This window comes from Euprymna scolopes, chromosome 5 (genome assembly GCF_053919585.1).
Source record: "Euprymna scolopes isolate OS-2025 chromosome 5, ASM5391958v1, whole genome shotgun sequence".
Classification (NCBI taxonomy): Eukaryota; Metazoa; Mollusca; class Cephalopoda; order Sepiida; family Sepiolidae; genus Euprymna; species Euprymna scolopes.
The window spans coordinates 83,005,531-83,026,342 of NC_136486.1; positions in this window are offsets into that span (position 1 = coordinate 83,005,531).

The window sequence follows — 20,812 nt, forward strand, 5'->3', positions numbered from 1 at the left end:
GATATGATAGTTCCTTTGCCAGTGGAGTGAGCTTAAGATTCCCTTAGTTGAAAGTGGGTAGTAAAAAATGTATGTCTTCGCCATACATTTTGATAAATAATGGAGGAAGGAATGTTAGAGAATGGATTAAGAGAGAGAGAGAGAGAGGGGGGAAGTGTGTAAATTATATTGTAGACACGTTTACAGGAAGTGAGGGTCAGCTGATCAGATTTGCGTATGAGCCAAGTAATCAGGTTAGCTGGATCGAGGAGAATGGGTTTTGACATAGAAGACGGCGGACGGCTTAACAGTCGACTCCTCCCCTCCACTGGGGGGACACTGACGTGTGTGGAAATGAGACCAAGAAGAAACTACGCAAGCCAGAGATTCACTTTACATCCTTCTGCGAGACATCTGGAAAGTGAATAAAAACTATAAAGCCAATTCATCGTTTTGGCGTGATAAATCTTCGTCCCAAAACAGGTACCAGTCTCCCCTCCAAGACCCGAGATGAATTCAGGCGGAGCAACATAGACGATTCATGAAGGTATGTCCAAATAATACATGTACCACACACACACACACACACACACACACACACACACACACACACACACACACACACACACACACACACAGCGGCATATGAACGAATAGACTAGACTACTAGACGATCACTCGACATTAATCCTTATTAGATAAATATAGAACAAAGGTATGCGTCACAATATTCTTCAAGTGTTTACGAGAAATACTCTATTAGCACATATATACTCAAACAATATTATCACGAGTATTTTGATAAATAGATTTTATTTTAGTCCCGGCAGGTACAACATTATTGCGGGGTCTTTGTTCGCGCCTGACGTCAATACTACGGAAATACATGATAAACTCTTAATAAGAGATGAACTCCTATAACAACTGGGAAACTGCATTAGCTAGGGTACTTGGGTATCATTTTGATGTATCATTTTGATCAAATAATAAAATAATGTTGGTTCTTTGTGCTCGTCAGGCATTCATAAAATGTATGCGAATAAAATTTCTCCTAGGATTTTGAAGTTAGTCTCCCATGTAAAAGCGCATCTGTGTATGTTAACTGCACATTTCGTGATCGTCCACTTGTTGTGTTGGTCTGAATCGGTGCTCAATTCCGACATCGAAATTTTATTATTAGAGGTTATAATGATGCTCATTTTCTTCTCCCAAACAACAGACCTGTAAATCATGGCAAACATATCTTTCAATTGTATACAACGTTGTACGCATACATTGCAACAATCTAACCCACTAAGCATGCAATATTGCATATGTTTAGAAACAAATATCTATAACCGTATATATTCTGAAGTTTTATTACCAAATTTGCATAAGTGTCTATAATTTTGATTAAAGTGGATATAATAGTATTATAAGTAGGACTATGACAACAGAACATTCTTTTCATTGTTTTGACTCTCAAGTATATATCCGACACAGTAAAGCATAGTCAACCAACTGAGAACCACATCAGTCTATATAAAAAACATATAAGATATTAACGGATATATACTCAAAAGTCAAAACAATGAAAAGAATATGCTGTCGTCACAGCCCTAGTCATAAATCAGCGTTTGAGTAGGATATTCATAAAATGGAAATACACCACAAACCACTCGTAGCATATATAACTATATATATATATATATATATATATATATATATATATATATATATATATAATACACCACTCGAGCAGCCTCTCCATCTACAATCATGCAACTAGTAATAATAATAATAATAATAATAAGAAGAAGAAGAAGAAGAAGAAAAAGAAGAAGAATAATAATATTTCTCCTAACAGCCATCCTAACACTAACAACACTCATTATCCCCTCCAAAATAGTCCTCATACAGACATTGTCCCACCATTTGTTGAACACTATGAACAAAATTCAAACCATTTAACTAATACAAATCAGCAAATTAATATTAATACTAGATCTCGAGCTTTTAATAAAGTACATACATATACCGGCGCTACTTCAACATTAATTAAGAAAAGAATATGTTTTTTCTTTTAACAACTATAAGCCTAATAATAACCAAGGAACTTCTCTAACCACTTTAATTAAAAAACTTAATATCCCCTTCTCAATCAAATGGACTATCATAAAAAAGTTAAGTCTTATACTTCAGGCTCTAAGTCATGTCGCCTCTGCACAACCGAAGCTATAACTATAATTACTTCCCCTCAAAGTAACAATATAATAAATTCTAAAAATGAACTGATCTCTTTCTGTAAACATAAGTCCAAATTTAATTATGGCTATTTTGAAATTACATAGTTATTACTTTTACCTTTTATATAGATATAATAAATTTTTTCTTTAACTTTATCGTTTTTCTACATACTTCTTAATACTTTATAATTTAATAATCCTTTATTTTAATTTTTTATCTCTTCTTTGCATGGCCGGGTTTTATCCGCATTTTCTGCTTTATTCTTTAAACTTTCCTATCTATCTAATATATCAATCTACCCACACTTCATATCTTGTATGTATATTTACTTATATTTTACTATATGCATTTACTTACTTTTTTCTTGCTTTTTCCTGAATTTGCAGATACCGGCCATCCTCTCCCCTTAAATAATTTTTATTTTTTATTTTATTTTTTATTTTTTATTATTTATTTATTTATTTATTGTTTATTTATTATTTATTTTCTATTTATTTATTAATTAATTTATTTATTTTTCATTTAGTGTCTTCTAACAATTCTTGCACCATTTTTTTTAAGTGATGACCTGTAAATTTCAGTTGACCTATATTATTTTGCCCTATATATTTTTTTCGCGCCTTTAACATTTCCTGTCTGGGTCATTTTGACATTTGTTTCTCTATTTTATATTTAACTCTATCACCATTTTTTTCTCCTCTTTTTCTTCCCTGATCTTTCTTATTTATATTTATGTCTCGGCAGCAGAGTGAAAAGCATATCTTATTTTTCTTTTATTAATATTATTCGAATTTTTTCCTTTTTTCCTTGTACACATTTTTGTGAATTATTCCATGGATTTCTGCCTTTGGATTATTATGGACCATCATCTTCCAATTACGGGATTTCCTTGGATTTTACTTGTGCAAATGGAATTTCAATGAACTTTCTTGAAGTTATATATTTAGATTTTACCGTCACTGGATTATTTATCTTCCACCAGACTATCCATTCATGTGTAATCACCTTTTTCTTCACCATATTCCCTCTGCTTCACTTTTTTTGTTATCAAGTAAGATCTTTGACTTACTTGTTGTTTCATCAAATACTTCTGCATGCAAAATCCGATCCCGCATTTTGCTAATTCTTACCCTCTGATGAGAAGGAAAGTATTTCTTCGAAACTCCGCGGATTAAGGACTATCCACTTATCTAGTGTTTCCTTTTCAGATTAAATATGTTTTTAACTCATTTCAAAGTGTTTTTTTTAATATATTTTATTAACTGTTTGCTCGTATATATATATATATATATATATATATATATATATATATATATATATATATATATATATATATATTCTGAAACTGAATTACTTTGTGTTGGATAATTATGTTTCAGTTGGATCAAAGGAGTGCAGTTATAACGTGAAATCTATATTCGTGCAGAACGTCTATAAAAAAATTCTTCAACTTTTATAGATACATTTGAACCTAATGTCCATCAAATAAAATCTATCACGATATCTTTCTTGAGTTTCAAAGATAGACCCCCTATAATCATATATTTTCTTCGAACTACATTACCTATTGTGCATAGTTTTTTTTTAACATCTAGCTAACAGGCATCTATTGTAAATCCAGGAAACACCAGAATTTGTTGCATATAGTTAGCAAGAACGTGACAAACGTTGAACTACCCAAACCTTTCCCGAATTCGTATGTAATCTAGGTAACGACATGCAGTAGCTATGGCTAACGTGGAGAATATTTCTGGAGTGCGATTACGTATGCTATTCACTCCACGACCACAGCAACAGAAATCAGCAACAGAAAACCGTGGAAATGGCACGTTAAGGTACTTTTATAAGTAATAATATATACATGCCTTTTCTAAATATAACCCATTAGCAGACATTCCCAGCGTATTAAAACGCCGTCGCTTGATTTCACACAATAATAGATTATTAATTCATTGTTAGGTTACTAAATCATTGGCTTACTTAGAGTATCTCCGGAACATTGGCACTCAACAACGGGATCTTGAACTTATTCATAATCTCATCATTCAATCTACAGTAGTAGTGGTAGGATATTCTTTTGTGATAGCACTGCTTATAATTTGCATAAATCTCAAGATGCTGATCCAACTTTCTAAAGAGCATCCATTTTATTTTTCCGAAAAGTCATCTTATTTTCAAGATAGTAGCCATTTTTCCCCCCATGAAACGTGTGATATGACTTCTAATACTTTGTACTTATCAAAAGCCAACCAGATATGGCACAACAGCTTTGGTGCCTCGGGTATGTGTATTGCTTTTATCCCGGACAAAATATCGAAAAAACAAGATAAATGTATATGTTCAGTTTCATAATTTCTTATCGAAATGCATTTATGTTGGACGCGTTAAAACGATCGTCGTTTGATGTTACGTAAACATAAAAACAAAAAAATGGTGTTCTTTATTATTGCTTGCTTGTTTAGAATTGCTCCAACGCATAGTGTGTATGTGACGTAAATTAGTCCCGTTTTATAATGGTATTATTCGATATACACTCCTGAACAAAAAAAAAAAAAAAATGGGCCAAACAAATTTTATACATTTTATTGCACTAAAAGCTATATTGAATAAAGAACAATGGAACAAGGAAACTTAAACAAGACTAAGAACACAGAACAATACATTTACTTTAATAAATGCTTAGGATGGAATCGCATTCCCTTTTGATTTCTTTAAAAGATTAATACTTTTGGACATGCTCTCAACCAAAGTGGAACACTGTGAATTGGAGATGCTATTCCATTCGCTTTGCACAGCTTCCCACAGTTTGTCATTGTTCGAAAAAGTTCTTCCATCCAATGCACGAGATATTATGGACCAAATATTCTCGATCAGGTTTAAATCGGGGCTTTGACCTGGCCAAAACATCACATTAATTGAATTATCAGAAAACCATTTTTTGTGACTTTAGCAGTGTGTGCAGGGCCATTATCATGTTGAAAAATAATGTTCTGAGATATTCCCAGCTTCTAGATACTTGGTAACAGTCCTGTTTTCAATATTCGAATGCATTCCTTTGCATTGATTGACCTCACATCCAATAAGTTCCCCAATTCCTGCTACAGTAAAAGTTCCCCATATCATTATCCCTTCATTCACGTGTTTAACTGTCGTTTTTATGCAACTTGGTGAAAATATTTCTCCAGTTCTTCGATTGCACCATTCAGGAGCATCGGGAGCATCAATAACAAGACAAAATCTTGATTCATCTGACCAGAAAACATTCCTGAACCAGTCTGTATCTTTCTTGCCATAATACGAGAAAAATCTCTTTCTATCATTATGTTCTTCTTAGATAAGAAGAACATCAATGATAGAAAGAGATTGGCTTCTTTGCACACCTTTTAGAAGAAAATCCCATTTCTTTCATTCGTCTAGATATTGTATATCTAGAAAGAGAATTTCCAGCCCCTGTTTTGAATTCTTTGCTATGGTCAACATAAGTTTTCTTTCAATCCTTGAAAACAACATTTAAGCCTGTAGTCGTCCTTCAAAGTGAATGCACTTGGGCGACCAGATTCAGATTTCCCTTTTACCAAACATTCGACTTCGAACCTTTGACCAATTCGCTTCACTACAGAAAGAGATGTTTTCACTTTCTCTTTTCTTAAAATATCAAAAATCTGCCTGTAAGTCATTTTTGACTGCCTTAATCCTGCAATTCGTTTTTTTATATCCCCAACAAGATGCGGTCTTACCATTTTTAGGATTAATTTTTTTAAATTTATTATTATATGCTATAATAATAATGATCTGCAAAATAGAAATTTTCAGTTAAAATTAACAAAAATTCATGGAAAAATATTGAAAAATCGATTTCTTCCTTCTTTCACTCTTGGCCCATTTTTTTTTTTTTTTTTTTTTGCTCATGAGTGTAAATTCTCAAATAGGGAATTTACGTTGTTCGCCCCAGTACGTCTTATTAATACATTAAACATACTACATTAAGACAATAATACTACATTCTCTTAAGCGTTCAAAATTAATATTTTCATACCATTGCATAAACATGCATATATATACACACACATACATATATATATACACACATATATGTACATATATGTATATATATATATATATATATATATATATATATATATATATATATATGTATCTATGTTTGCTGACAAGACTAAACTTGTTTCCTTCAATAATTACAAGAAACCTTCTCTACTACCAATAGCAATCGCAAAAGATCCATTATCTGAAAGTACTTCTTTTAAACTCCTCGGCCTAACGTTCACAGGAAACACGAGTTGGAACAATTACATGGAGAGCATTGCCAGGACTGCTGCGAAGATGTTAGGCTCTCTCTACTGTGCTAGGAAGCTACTAACGCCCGAAAGTTTCTTGTACCTCTATAAGGCCACCATTCGCCCATGTATGGAGTATTGTTGTCATATTTGGGCTGGTGCATCTGCTGCTAGTCTCTCGCTCCTAGACAAGGTCTAAAAGAGTGTCTCCAACCTGATAGGTCCTGAACTGTCATTTTAGCTTCGGCCTCTGTCCCACCGAGGAAATGTTGCATCCCTCTGCCTGTTCTACAAATATTTTAATGGTGAATGCTCTGACGAACTGCAAGCACTTATACCCCCTCGAAAAACCCGACAGGCAGCTAAATCCCACCCCTACACAGTGGAGATCCCTAGATGTAGGAGAGCTTTCTACTCCAGTAGTTTCTTCCCCAGAACCGCTAGACTTTGGAATTCCATTCCGGCTCCCTGCTTCCCCACTGTACTGACATGCAGAAGTTCAAGTGTAACGTGAACCGATATCTTACTGCTCAACTCCCTACATAGTACCCCAGTAGCTTATGTTCCTGATAGTAGCCCCCTACACCAAAGTGGCAATGTGCCTTGTTTGGGGTGAAAATGTAATTAAATATATATATATTTATACATATATGCACACATACACGACACGTATATATATATATATATATATATATATATATATATATATATATATATATATATATATATATATATTGTTACAAATGGTGCTCTCGTCCGGAATATTTGAACTTAGTTGTGAGTTAGACCCTCACTGAGTGCTCCGACCCATATAATCTGTTTGTATGTGAGACACACGGGACAGGCGAACACAAGCGAGAAATAGCGAAGTTGTTAGGATTAGGGGATAGAAAAATGTCTAGTGTAGAAGTATTTTTAAAGTCGCTTTCCTGCGAATGCCTTCAAAAATTACCTAAGGATAACATTATAGCAATAGGAAGACATTATGGACTAAGTGTCTTCGTAGAGCAGAATCAATTCCTATAGTAGAGGAATATCTCAAAAGCCGAAATAAGAACGTTAGGACAGGTATAGATAGCTTCATAGAATCTCCCACATTTGAAGGACTGCTTAGTTTAAAGAAAGATGGCATTATAGTAATTGGAAAACGTTATTACTTAGTCGCCACACCCAGTATGCGGAAGATGCAGTTAGAACGAATAGTAACAATATACTTAGTGGAAAATAAAATATTCGATAAAGCCACGTTAAAATTAGTACCGTCTGCGGAAGAAAAAATTCATACAGAGACTGAAAAGACTAATATTAAAATAAGACAAGCGACGAGTATCAAAGAAATAAACGAGATAATAGACGAACATATAGATGCAATAGCCATGTTCACAAATAGCTCTACAAATTTTCCACTCCAACTAGTTTCTCCCAACCCAGTTAAATTAAGTAATAGCGATGACGGAATAAATAAAATAAACTGCAGAAACGGTGATATTTATGAGAATAAATTGAAAGAAAAAACAGAAACGACAGTAAGAAGAAATTAAACTATAAATGTGATGAAGGCTACGATAACGTATTAAGATACAAGAAGGATGGCAGTTATCTGAATAAATTGAGTGATGCTGATTATGACGACGGCGGAAGAATATCTGAGGGGGAGAGGTTCATTGAGAAAGCTAGTGAGAGGAAACTTTCCTGTGTTGGAAAGAAGGTTGGTGAAGTTCACAAGACATAAACGACGATAGTAATAATGATTACGACGATGATGATATTGATGTTGATAAAAATAAACCAAACAATGAAGATGACGATAATGTGACGGAGATAGAATATGCGGGCAAATATTCATGACAGCAGAGGAAATTTCAGTTAATAAGTCGAAAGAGGAAGATGAGGACGATAGTGGGAAAGATGAGTTAAGTGTAGAAAATGTTGACGACTCTAACGAGGATAAGCTGACCCATAGTGACGACAACGATGGAGGCGGTAATAATGATGAGTTTAACAAAGACAGTGATAATCATGAAGACAAGATGAGAGATGAAAATGGCGGTGATTATAAAAAGCGACTAAGTATCACAGACCATAAGGGTTATGAGAAAAGTGACATTCTGCTGTTTAGAGAGATATATCGGAAGACTAAATTTTAAAAAAATAATCAAAGTTCGTACGGCACGCGAAGCCCGTCTTAAATTTCATGAAAAAAGCGTCACATGTAACACTTTTTCATTTGTTTTGGAGGGGGTATGTGATATAGCACTTAAATTGGATTATGCATTTGAATGAAAATTTAAAAATTTAATTTTAGGCCAACGAAAAATGTATCTAGAGAGAGGGAGTATAGAAGAAAGAGATAAAAGCGAGAAAACACTCAAGTTAGTGAGATGACCGGGTCATTTGCTCAGAAACATACTTTATGATCCCTGCTAGTTGCTAAGCAACAAAGAAAGAGAAGAGAGGGAAAAGGAAGAAAAGAGCCCTTTTTGGTACATGACAGAGACCGCCTGACCGTCGTGCCAAAAATTTCCACCACTTCACCAAGCGACAGATGAACGAACCGATTTCAACCCTCCCCCTATCAACAACGCAAAAAGGGAAATAATGCCTGGGAAAACTCCGTACCAACAGCGAAAGGAGGTGACATCGGCAGCGATAAACGGCGAACTGAGGTGACATCGGCCGCGATAAGCGGCGAACTTTGCGAATATATACTTTAATCCGCTCGAAAAGAAATGAAAGAAAACCGCTTGAAACAAAAGAAAAAGAGAAAAGAAAAAAAAAAAGAAAATCAGTAAGTCGCCCTTACTCATCCTCTCTCGTACATTAAAACATTGAATTCATTTTGCCATCATTTTGTTTGGACTGAAGATATATTTTTTTTTTGTTTTGATATATTTCTCATTGTTATTTTCAGATAGTAGATAAAGACACCCCTTCCATACCCTCGTAATTTATTTTATTTTTATTCTATTTGACTCATCCCCTCCCTACCATAGTTTAGTGTTTTATAATAAAATTTAATTTTGAAAATATTATCACTGGTGTTTCTTGTTTCATTCTTTCTCGCGTTTTTAGTTGGCTTCGCCCTCGTGTCTCCTTCCTTTATTTTTATCCGTGTCACACGTGCGATAAAATACTGGGATTTTGCTTTCCCGTAAATTCCCTTATACCCCTCCCTTTTGGTAACATGTTACAAAGATGATTTATTTGCTTTTATCGTAAATTTACGTTCATACCTCTACGTTATAAATTACCGTACCACTCCTTTTATCGCATATGTTCCAAAATATATATATATATATATATATATATATATATTTGAAAATTCTTTTTGGGGTACAAAATTTAATTATGGCTAAATATACACCAATTAATATGATGATTAAAAAAATAAAAAATGAAAATAAAAGCTAGCTAACTAGGTTTCGTTCCTCGCTCAACAGAGCTAAATCGATGGAAATTATGATTTAAAAAGTGTCCTGAATATGGTAGGGTAGAGAAAAAAAATAAATAAAAAATAAGCGGGGGAAAAATTACATAGAAATTAAATTAGGTCCTAAGAGATTTTCTTTTTGCTTGCAAAGAGAAAGTCTTAAGGACTTAATAAAAATGGTTTCTAGAATTTTTAGATGAAAGGGTGAGTGCGACTTACTCAAGATCGTAAACATGTCAGCACTGAAATTCATGGCACACGAATGGTTATTTATAAAGTGTTCACAAATCGAAGAACCATACGTATTACTCAGAACATCCGAAAGTGAAAAATTTGCATAACGAATTTTGATGGTACGTGTAGTTTTAAACGAAAATCCAATCTTTGCGATGTCCGCACAACATAGCGCGTGCTGCACGACATTTCAATAAATGAATTATAGAATTATTATGGTGAAAAAACAACGTGTGGTTTCGATGCAAAATAACACCGTTTTACAGACAAAGAGATTTGCTTAGCAAAGCGGTCACTAATATTACCTAGCCAAGGTAGCCGAAGGTAAACAGGACATCTATTAATTACAGTTTCTTTAGATTTGTAAAATTTGGAAACTTTCTAGTTAATAGTAGATTCAACAATGTCTAAGGGGTAGCCATTGTTGCAAAGGGTCTTAGCAATGAATTTAAGTCCGTCATCCAGATTAGCTTCGGAACAAATCATCAAGGTTTTATATGTTAAAGTCTTAATTAAATTAAATTAAATTTTTGGTTTGTTTGACAAATGAGTCTCAACGTGTATAGAGGTTGGTAAATGTTGGTTTACGATAAACGGAATTAAGAAAACATTGAGAAGTAGTCTTGGACACAAGAACATCTAAAAGCGGAAGAGTAGAATTTGTTTCTTTGTCTACTGTAAACCTAAGAGCTGGATGAACGTTATTAAGGGACGCAAAAAAAGCATCCGCTTTCGTCTCGTTGTCGAATAAGCAAAATGTAACGAAAGTAAATTCTGGTTTATGCAAACCAGATAATAGACCCCGTTCGTGAAAACCTACAAAGATATTAGCTAACTCTGGTCCCAATGAAGAATTCGTGGCCACACCATCTGTCTGTCTGTACATAATACCATAAAAGCTGAATTCAACTGACATAGTGGCGAATTTCATTAATTCTGCGAAAATATTTTTGGGAATTGGAGGAGTTGGAAGTTGACTCCGATATATATATATATATATATATATATATATATATATATATATATATATATATATATATATATATATATATATATATATATATATATTATAATTATATCAATATAGTAAGGAGTCTACGCGTATCGATTAACGGTTCAACATCATTTATGTATCGCCAGGACTCCAATTCAATCTGTAATGAAAATGGCAAAAACAAAAATAAAATAAAAGTTTCCAGAATTTAAACAAGTGACAAACAGAACTTTTTACTTATCCATTTTAAATTTCATCTGTCTCCGACTCGCGGATTATCTGCTTACATTCTAGGTCATCTCTTTTCGTTTCTCCCGGAAGGGTAGCGCTCAGGTTTGTTAGTTTTAGTAGCGAAATAATAATAATAATAATAATAATAATAATAATAATAATAATAATAATAATAATAATAATAATAATAATTTAGTAATTATACTAACTAATTTAGTAATAAGTATAAAAAAATTTAGTAATGATGAAAAAAAAGTAATAAAGATGGCGATAATAATATTTATAATAACAGCAACAGTGATAGTGACACGGATGATTACGTCAATCATATACCGATATTGATATTATTAGAATTACTTTGCCTTTATTATTATTATTATTATTATTATTATTATTATTATTATTATTATTATTATTTCATCTTTATCATATTCATGACTTTTCGACAGCCTTAATAAAATTCTGAAACACTTAAAACTTTATAAGCTTCACTCCTACAATTTGTTTTAATAATAACATCGAATTTAACACTTTATAGAAAGATCTGTTTCGTTCTGTCTAGACAATGTCCGGAGCCAGCAGAACAGCCTCCATTCAAACATTGACTGTCTTGCAAATGGGACAGAATCAGATAAGTCTACCACGGAAATAGCCTGAAAGACTTGCTAAAAGTACTACAAAACCTTCCGTTGTAAAAAAAAAAAACTTGAAAAATGGGCCAACCAACAGCATGCCAAGTATTTTTTGGGTGAATTCACCCAGGACTATATAGATAAGGAATGTTCTATAGACTCGCTAAAAAGAGGCTAGCGCCACTATGATCAGAAGAGGCTTAATGGCTGCCCAAAACCAAGGATTGATGACTAATACTTTTTAATAATGACAACAAATGAGGAAACGATAACGAAATACCAAAATCTTATGTACGACATGAAAAGAAGGAAGATCTTCATAATTCCAGTAATTGTAGGAGCAACTGGACTCATGAAAAGATTTTTAAAATTACCTGTCGGTAGATTCACTAATTCTGTGTGATATAACAGTTAGTACATTAGTTGTAGATTTCGCAGAACGGAAACCATATTGCATGTTATTCAGCAGGTTATTTTTGTTGAGATAGTTGACCACTTCTCCGTTTATCAAAGACTCAAAAAACTTACTCATGCTGCACAGAATACTGATTGGTTTGTACTGAGAATGAGATGATCGATCACAGGTTTTTTAAATACGGGGTAGACTAATGACGTTTTCCAGTATGTTAAAAGGCAACGTTTAAACAGTTTTGTAAGTATGGGAGCTAGCTTCGGTTGAAGCTTTTCGAGCACTATTATTGGAACGACGTCGGGACCAGTTGCGTTACAAGATTTTTTGTAAGTTTGGTAACATCACCTACAGATATGTGTATGTCGCATAGTGTGTTTTAATTCACAGGGGGAAATACGGAGAGAGGTAGGCGGCCCTGATAGCAAAGGGAGCAATTTGCAGCCAAGTGTTTTGCTTTGCCAGATGCTGACGAAATTACTTCAGGCCCATTGATGATGGTATGGATAGAGGGCACGCTTCTGTTCAGGACTCTGTTTGTTATTCGCCAAAACTGGTGGGAACCAAGCTGCTGCTGTTTAGCTACTTTAAGCTTAACGTACTGAGCATACGGATTTCTTCCATTCTTTATTACTCTTTTACAATGATTGCTAGCAGTCCTAAAGGTGGCTTTAGTTTCTGTGGTTAAATACAATGACCCCACAACTCAATCTTCACTCTTCAATCCTGCAGTCCAATGCACTTCTGACAGCAATTGCTTCTGCCAAACAAAAAAGACACCCTCTCTCCCAAATACAGGCTTTTTATAGGACAAAACCGTCCAAAGTTATTTGCATACTCTTCCCATGATCTCTAGTCTATAAATAGACGCAGTGGCCATTCTATTCTTCTTTCTTTCTTCTTTCACTCTCTGAAGCGGGCGTTGCCAGTGGTAAAAGGTTTGCACGATTTTTTTTTTTTTTTTTACTACACGCCCCCATGATCATTAAAGATCATTCACTACTCATAATCCCGTGTCCAGATCGGCGCATTGCGTTCTCTTTGCGGTCTCAGCATCGGCACCGGTTCATCTTCATCACTCCCTGGCTCAGTACCACCATCCTCATCACCTAAATGGACCACACGCCTTAAATCTAAAACATGTCGTGGCATTCCATTGACACTTAAGTTGTTTGGGGATTGCACTCCTGTTATCACTCCTCTTCCCCACTGCGTTGTGCATCGGGCATTAGGCGGTTTCACCCAAACTTCTTCTCCTATTTGGATTCTGGCTGGTCCTTGATCATTAATTTCCGGTGACATGTCTCTTGGATGCCTCCATTCGTAATTAAAGATTGCTCTATGTGGTACTGTGTCATCTTTTTGCCCGACCTTAGGGGACATGTTGTACCAAAATGTGGCCTCTTCAGGCGATATTCTTCCTCTCTCAGTTATTGCTTTCACGGTCCGATGATGTCGCTCCACAATGCCATTTCCTCCAGGTCTGTAGGCTGCCCTGTAATAACTTTTAATCTTCCATTTTTTTAGCATCGTCTGAAAGATTTCTGAGCGAAAAACAGTGCCGTTGTCCATTATCACCTCCCTTACTAGACCTCGTTCAAGCATCACCTTTTCTAATTCAGTTGCAACTGCAGATGCGGCTTCCACTCGCATTTCCTTCCATATCGCCAGTCTACTTGGCCCACAATCAATTATTGATAAGTACGCTCCCCCTCGGTAGTGTGCTATGTCAATAGCTAGTCTCGTCCAGTTCGTTAAAACTCCAATTTCCCCAGGATTATGTATATTTGGGGCAGGATCGATCGATTGACACCGAACACAGTTCTTTACTATCATCTGAATTTCTTCCCGTTTTACATTCGGATCCACTTGCCTCACCAAATATAATGTTCTCTCCACTCCCATGTGATGCATGTCATGCAACCCTTTAATTTCTCCAATTCCAAGACAGCATATCGGCGCCTCCTCTTTCTCAATTAACCACTGTTTTTTTATCCGTGTTAGCGCATCTGCCTTGTTTCTTTCAGAAGGCACAAACACTGCTTTTATTTGCAGTTTCAATTCAGACATCAACTCTCTAAGCATCCCTAATCTCCGCTTTATTATCACTTCTCCGGCACCCTTTGTTCATATTCTGCCACTCTCCTCCACAGTAGAGTTCACCCAACTGAGTACAGTGGCTGAATCAGTTCTTATTTCAATATTTGTCAGTCTCCATTTGATAGCTAAATTGACACCCTTTAGAACAGCATCTAATTCAGCTATGTTAATGTGATTAAAGTCATCACTTTTCCTCAGCCAAGTTGCATCTTCCGCCACCACACCGCCAATCTCGACAACCACGCCAGTTGCAACATTGCTTGCATCACACCACACGACTCCTGTGCTCACTTCAGGTATGTGCCAAGCGCCATTAACAGGGTCTTCTTTTTTCACCTCAGCTAGAACCTCCTGCATCACTTTCATGGTTCTGCAATCAACCTTTTCTTCCCAATCCATTCCATTTGCTCTTCTTTTCACATAACTGCATGCTAATCACAGCCATCCAGCAATTGGATAGTGCCCCAATAATTTACCACAGATCGAAAATAGCTCCCGCCTACTAATTTCTCCTCCCATCTCTTGGATCTCGTTGCCTCTCAGGAACATTAGTGCACCCATCTTATTTTTCATAAGCTTAAGGCCCAGTGCCGCTCCTCCGTCCAGGGATTCCGGAGATTTTGTTGCTAACCCAAACCCCTTCAAATGTTCCACAACTTCCTGTGTCGATATTTTCGTTACGTCTACCATTATATCATCAATGTATGAATCAGTGGCCTCTTTCGTCCTACTTCCTTTCTTTAATACTGTTTTTAAAATGGCTGCCATAATCTTTGGTGCGACATTAAGTCCGAATCCTAATCGTGTTAGGCAATAGGTTTTTCCTTTATAACAGACCAGCTGGTACTGCCATAGTTCCTTTGCCACATGTAGTTGCAGGTAGGCAGACTTAAGGTCCACTATTGCGGTCCCTCCTACCAACTGTCTCCACTTTCTTATCTTTTCATCACATACATCTATTATGTCGCTCCCTGTATGACACGCCACAAAACGGTTCAACTCACGAAAGTCGAACACTGGCTTAACTTTCCCTTTTGTGGCCTGAAATACTGCCATCAATGGCAACACGCCTTTTCTTTCTCCTTTCCATGGTAACAGAATACCATCCGATATCCATCTTTCCACCTCTTTCTCGAATTCTAATTTCTTATCGCCTTCCAGAGAGTTTTTATAATATTGGACTTTGTTCTGCAATACTGGAGGCTCTCCCTTCCATGTCCATCTTACTGTCCATTTATCTCCATCGAAGTTTGCTTCAAAGTCTTTATCCTCGATTTTGCAAACATTCAGCTGATGGGCAGTCACGGCACATTGTATATCTCCAAACTTCACTTTGGCTTTCTTTATAGTTACACCTCCCAGCTCATTAATCACGTCCATTCCAATTATGACGTCGATCCCATCAACGATGCGATTCATCAAGATTGCCCTCACCTTTACGTGCATTCCACAGACTTTTATCTCCACTTGTCTGGCTCCTTTACATTCTATATCCCTCCCATCAACTGCTTTCACTGTACCGCTCCTTCCATATCCCTTCAAAAGTTTGGAATTGATTAAAGTAGTGGTGCACCCAGTATCGACAAGTGCAGTCATTACAGAATCATTCACCTCTACTTCTATTATAGGAAGAGGCCAGTATCGCGCCTTCATTTCATTGCTAGGGTAGCTTGCGGCGCAGAAGCTCCCCCTTGCCCGTTTCCCTGAATCTGAGGACAATATCTCGCAATGTGGCCAAATTTTCCACAATTGTAGCATGTTGCCCTGGCCCTAGGGATCTCTGTGCAATCTTTTTTTAGGTGCGGTCCTTGACATCTAAAGCACTGAAGGCTTGATTCTTTCTTTCCCTTCTTAGTCTCATTAGTTTGCGCACTTGCGGCCAATGTCCGAGTTTCTACGACCCTTTTGCTGACTAAAAGCCGTGCAGTCGGTATCAGTTTGCTGACATCCATTCTCTCTATGTTCGGTAGCTGCTGTAATGCCACGGATACATCGTCTGGGAATCCAGTTATGAATGCCAGTTTGGCTGTATGTTCCAGCCCTCTTCCCAGATATCCCGCCAGTCCAGCCAATCTTTTGATTTTATTAGCATAAACATCCACCGATTCTCCTGTCCACTTGAATCGTTGCAGTTTTTCGTATGCCTCAAAAGGCCCCTCAGTGAAGGCGGTCACGAGTCTCATCTCTATCAGTTCTGCATCTTCTTGTTCTGCATTATTCATCTCAAGATAGAGAGCGAGTGCATCTCCCTGCAAAAAAAGTGGAATAAAACTGGCAAGGTCTGGCACATGTTGAAGCTTAGCCACCAGTTTTACTTTCTTTATCCATCCAACTACATCCTCCACTAAAAGGTGGTATCACATCTTTTCCCAATCTCAACATCCCAAATTCCATGATCTGTTCTTAGCCGAAATAGCTTGTAGTTAAATACAATGACCCCACAACTCAATCTTCAATCCTGCAGTCCAATGCACTTCTGACAGCAATTGCTTCTGCCAAACAAAAAAGACACCCTCTCTCCCAAATACAGGCTTTTTATAGGACAAAACCGTCCAAAGTTATTTGCATACTCTTCCCATGATCTCTAGTCTATAAATAGACGCAGTGGCCATTCTCTTCTTCTTCTTTCACTCTCTGAAGCGGGCGTTGCCAGTGGTAAAAGATTTGCACGATTTTTTTTTTTTTTTTTTTTTTTTTTTTTACTACAGTTTCATAACATCAATTACGTTGGAAGCAATGAGAGTAGTGATTTCTGTGCGCAATGGCAGCAGCATATTCTGGAGCGATCTATGGCTGGCTGTTGGGCTTTTGATGGAATTACTTGGAAGGCAAAAAGCAGTCTATATTGACAATTATCCATTCAGCCAGGTCGGACACTATAGAGGATACGTTCTTTTTGAACATGGAGTGCAGAGTTATATCTGCTGTAGTGAAAATTGAGTGTGACTGCAGTCACGGAGGTGGGATGCATGTGCGAACTCGAAACCCAAGCGATGGGAGACGAGAAGGCGACGAATCAGCAGGTTTGATTGCGCATTAATTTGCATAAATGAGATAATATAAGGCCGGGAGTTAAGATGTTTGGCAGAGTCGAGCCGTTGAGTTCTTGAGAACCGGATGGAACCTGGTTAGAGCGGAGAGTGTCGCTGAGAATCGAGTCCAGTTTTTTTTTTTTTCGATTAAATATGCTATAAATGTTCAAAAGTTATACCAATAGAGTATCAATATATAATACGGTGGAAAGGTACATCTCTAGGTTTATTGCATTTTGTTTTTATCTTAACCGAGACAACTGAATGATCGGAAGATTCCAATGGAGACAGACCAGAGGATGAGAACGTTTCTGGGCAAGTTGTAAGAAAAATGTCAAGAAGACTTTCATATTATTTGTCGAAATCAGGCATACGGGTGGGTTCGTGACAATACTTCCCCTTATCATCTGTATTCGTATTGTTTGGATTCATTGGACTACTGTTCTCATCTTGAGTCTGATTTTCACAACGTTTCGGTCGATATAACCGCCGATCTTCTTTAGGTGTATCTTGTCGAATTCGGAAATGTTTCTGTCGAACTCGGGAATTTGGATGGAATTTCGAGCGGAACCTTTCATTTAATTCACGACGGTAGTGTGCTCTTGTTTCCGTTAATATATAGTAATAATTAGTAATAATTAGTGATAATTAGTAATAAATAGTGATAATTAGTAATAATTAGTAATAAATAGTAATAATTAGTGATAATTAGTAATAAATAGTAATAATTAGTAATAGTGATAATTAGTAATAAATAGTAATAATTGGTGATAATTAGTAATAATTAGGAATAATTAGTAATAATTAATGATAATTAATAATAATTAGTAATAAATAGTGATAATTAGTAATAATTAGTAATAATTAGTGATAATTAGTAATAAATAGTAACAATTAGTAATAATTAGTAATAAATAGTGACAATTAGTGATAATTAGTAATAAATAGTAATAATTAGTAATTATTAGTAATAAATAGTGATAATTAGTAATAATAAGTAATAAATAGTAATAATTAGTAATAAATAGTAATAATTAGTGATAATTAGTAATAAATAGTAATAATTAGTAATAAATAGTGATAATTAGTGATTATTAGTAATAAATAGTAATAAATAGTAATAATTAGTGATAATTAGTAATAAATAGTAATAATTAGTAATAAATAGTGATAATTAGTGATAATTACTAATAAATAGTAATAATTAGTTATAAATAGTGATTAGTGATTATTAGTAATAAATAGTAATAAATAGTAATAATTAGAGATAATTAGTAATAAATAGTAATAATTAGTAATAAATAGTGATAATTAGTAATTATTAGTAATAAATAGTAATAAATAGTAATAATTAGTGATAATTAGAAATAAATAGTAATAATTAGTAATTAATAGTAATAATTAGTAATAAATAGTAATAATTAGTGATAATTAGTAATAAATAGTAATAATTAGTAATAAATAGTAATAATTAGTGATAATTAGTAATAAATAGTAATAATTAGTAATAAATAGTGATAATTAGTAATAAATAGTAATAAATAGTAAAACATAGTAATAATTAGTGATAATTAGTAATAAATAGTAATAATTAGTAATAAATAGTAATAATTAGTGATAATTAGTAAGAAATAGTAATAATTAGTAATAAATAGTAATAATTAGTGATAATTAGTAATAAATAGTAATAATTAGTAATAAATAGTAATAATTAGTGATTATTAGTAATAAATAGTAATAATTAGTAATAAATAGTGGTAATTAGTAATAAATAGTAATAATTAGTAATAAATAGTAATAATTAGTGGTAATTAGTAATAAATAGTAATAATTTGTAAAAAATAGTAATAATTAGTAATAAATAGTAATAATTAGTGATAATTAGTAATAATTAGTGATAATTAGTAATAAATAGTAATAATTAGTAATAAATAGTAATAAATAGTAATAATTAGTGATAATTAGTAATAATTAGTGATAATTAGTAATACTTAGTGATAATTAGTAATAAATAGTAATAAATAGTAATAAATAGTGATAATTAGTGATAATTAGTAATAAATAGTATTAATTAGTAATAAATAGTAATAATTAGTGATAATTAGTAATAAATAGTAATAATTAGTAATAAATAGTAATAAATAGTAATAATTAGTGATAATTAGTAATAATTAGTGATAATTAGTAATAATCAGTGATAATTAGTAATAAATAGTAATGAATAGTAATTATTAGTAATAAATAGTAATAAATAGTGATAATTAGTAATAAATAGTAATAATTAGTAATAAATAGTGATAATTAGTAATAAACAGTAATAATTAGTAATAAATAGTAATAATTAGTAATAATTAGTAATAAATAGTAATAATTAGTGATAATTAGTCATAAATAGTAATAATTAGTGATAATTAGTAATAAATAGTAATAATTAGTAATAAATAGTAATAATTAGTAATAAATAGTAATAATTAGTAATAAATGGTAATAATTAGTAATAAATAGTAATAATTAGTAATTATTAGTAATAAATAGTAATAAATAGTAATAATTAGTGATAATTAGTAATAAATAGTAATAATTAGTAATAAATAGTAATAATTAGTGGTAATTAGTAATAAATAGATATAATTAATAATAAATAGTAATAATTAGTGATAATTAGTAATAAATAGTAATAATTAGTAATAAATAGTGATAATTAGTGATTATTAGTATTAAATAGTAATAATTAGTAATAAATAGTGATAATTAGTAATAAATAGTAATAATTAGTAACAAATAGTAATAATTAATAATAAATAGTAATAATTAGTGATAATTAGTAATAAATAGTAATAATTAGTAATAAATAGTGATAATTAGTTATAATTAGTAATAAATAGTGATAATTAGTAATAAATAGTAATAATTCGTAATAAATAGTAATAATTAGTAATTAATAGTAATAATTAGTGATAATTAGTAATAAATAGTAATAATTAGTAATAAATAGTAATAAATAGTAATAATTAGAGATAATTAGTAATAATTAGTAATAAATAGTAATAATTAGTGATAATTAGTAATAAATAGTAATAAATAGTAAAATAGTAAGAATTAGTGTTAATTAGTAATAAATAGTAATAATTAGTAATAAATAGTGATAATTAGTAATAATTAGTAATAATTAGTGATAATTAGTTATAATTAGTAATAAATAGTAATAAATAGTAATAATTAGTGATAATTAGTAATAAATAGTAATAAT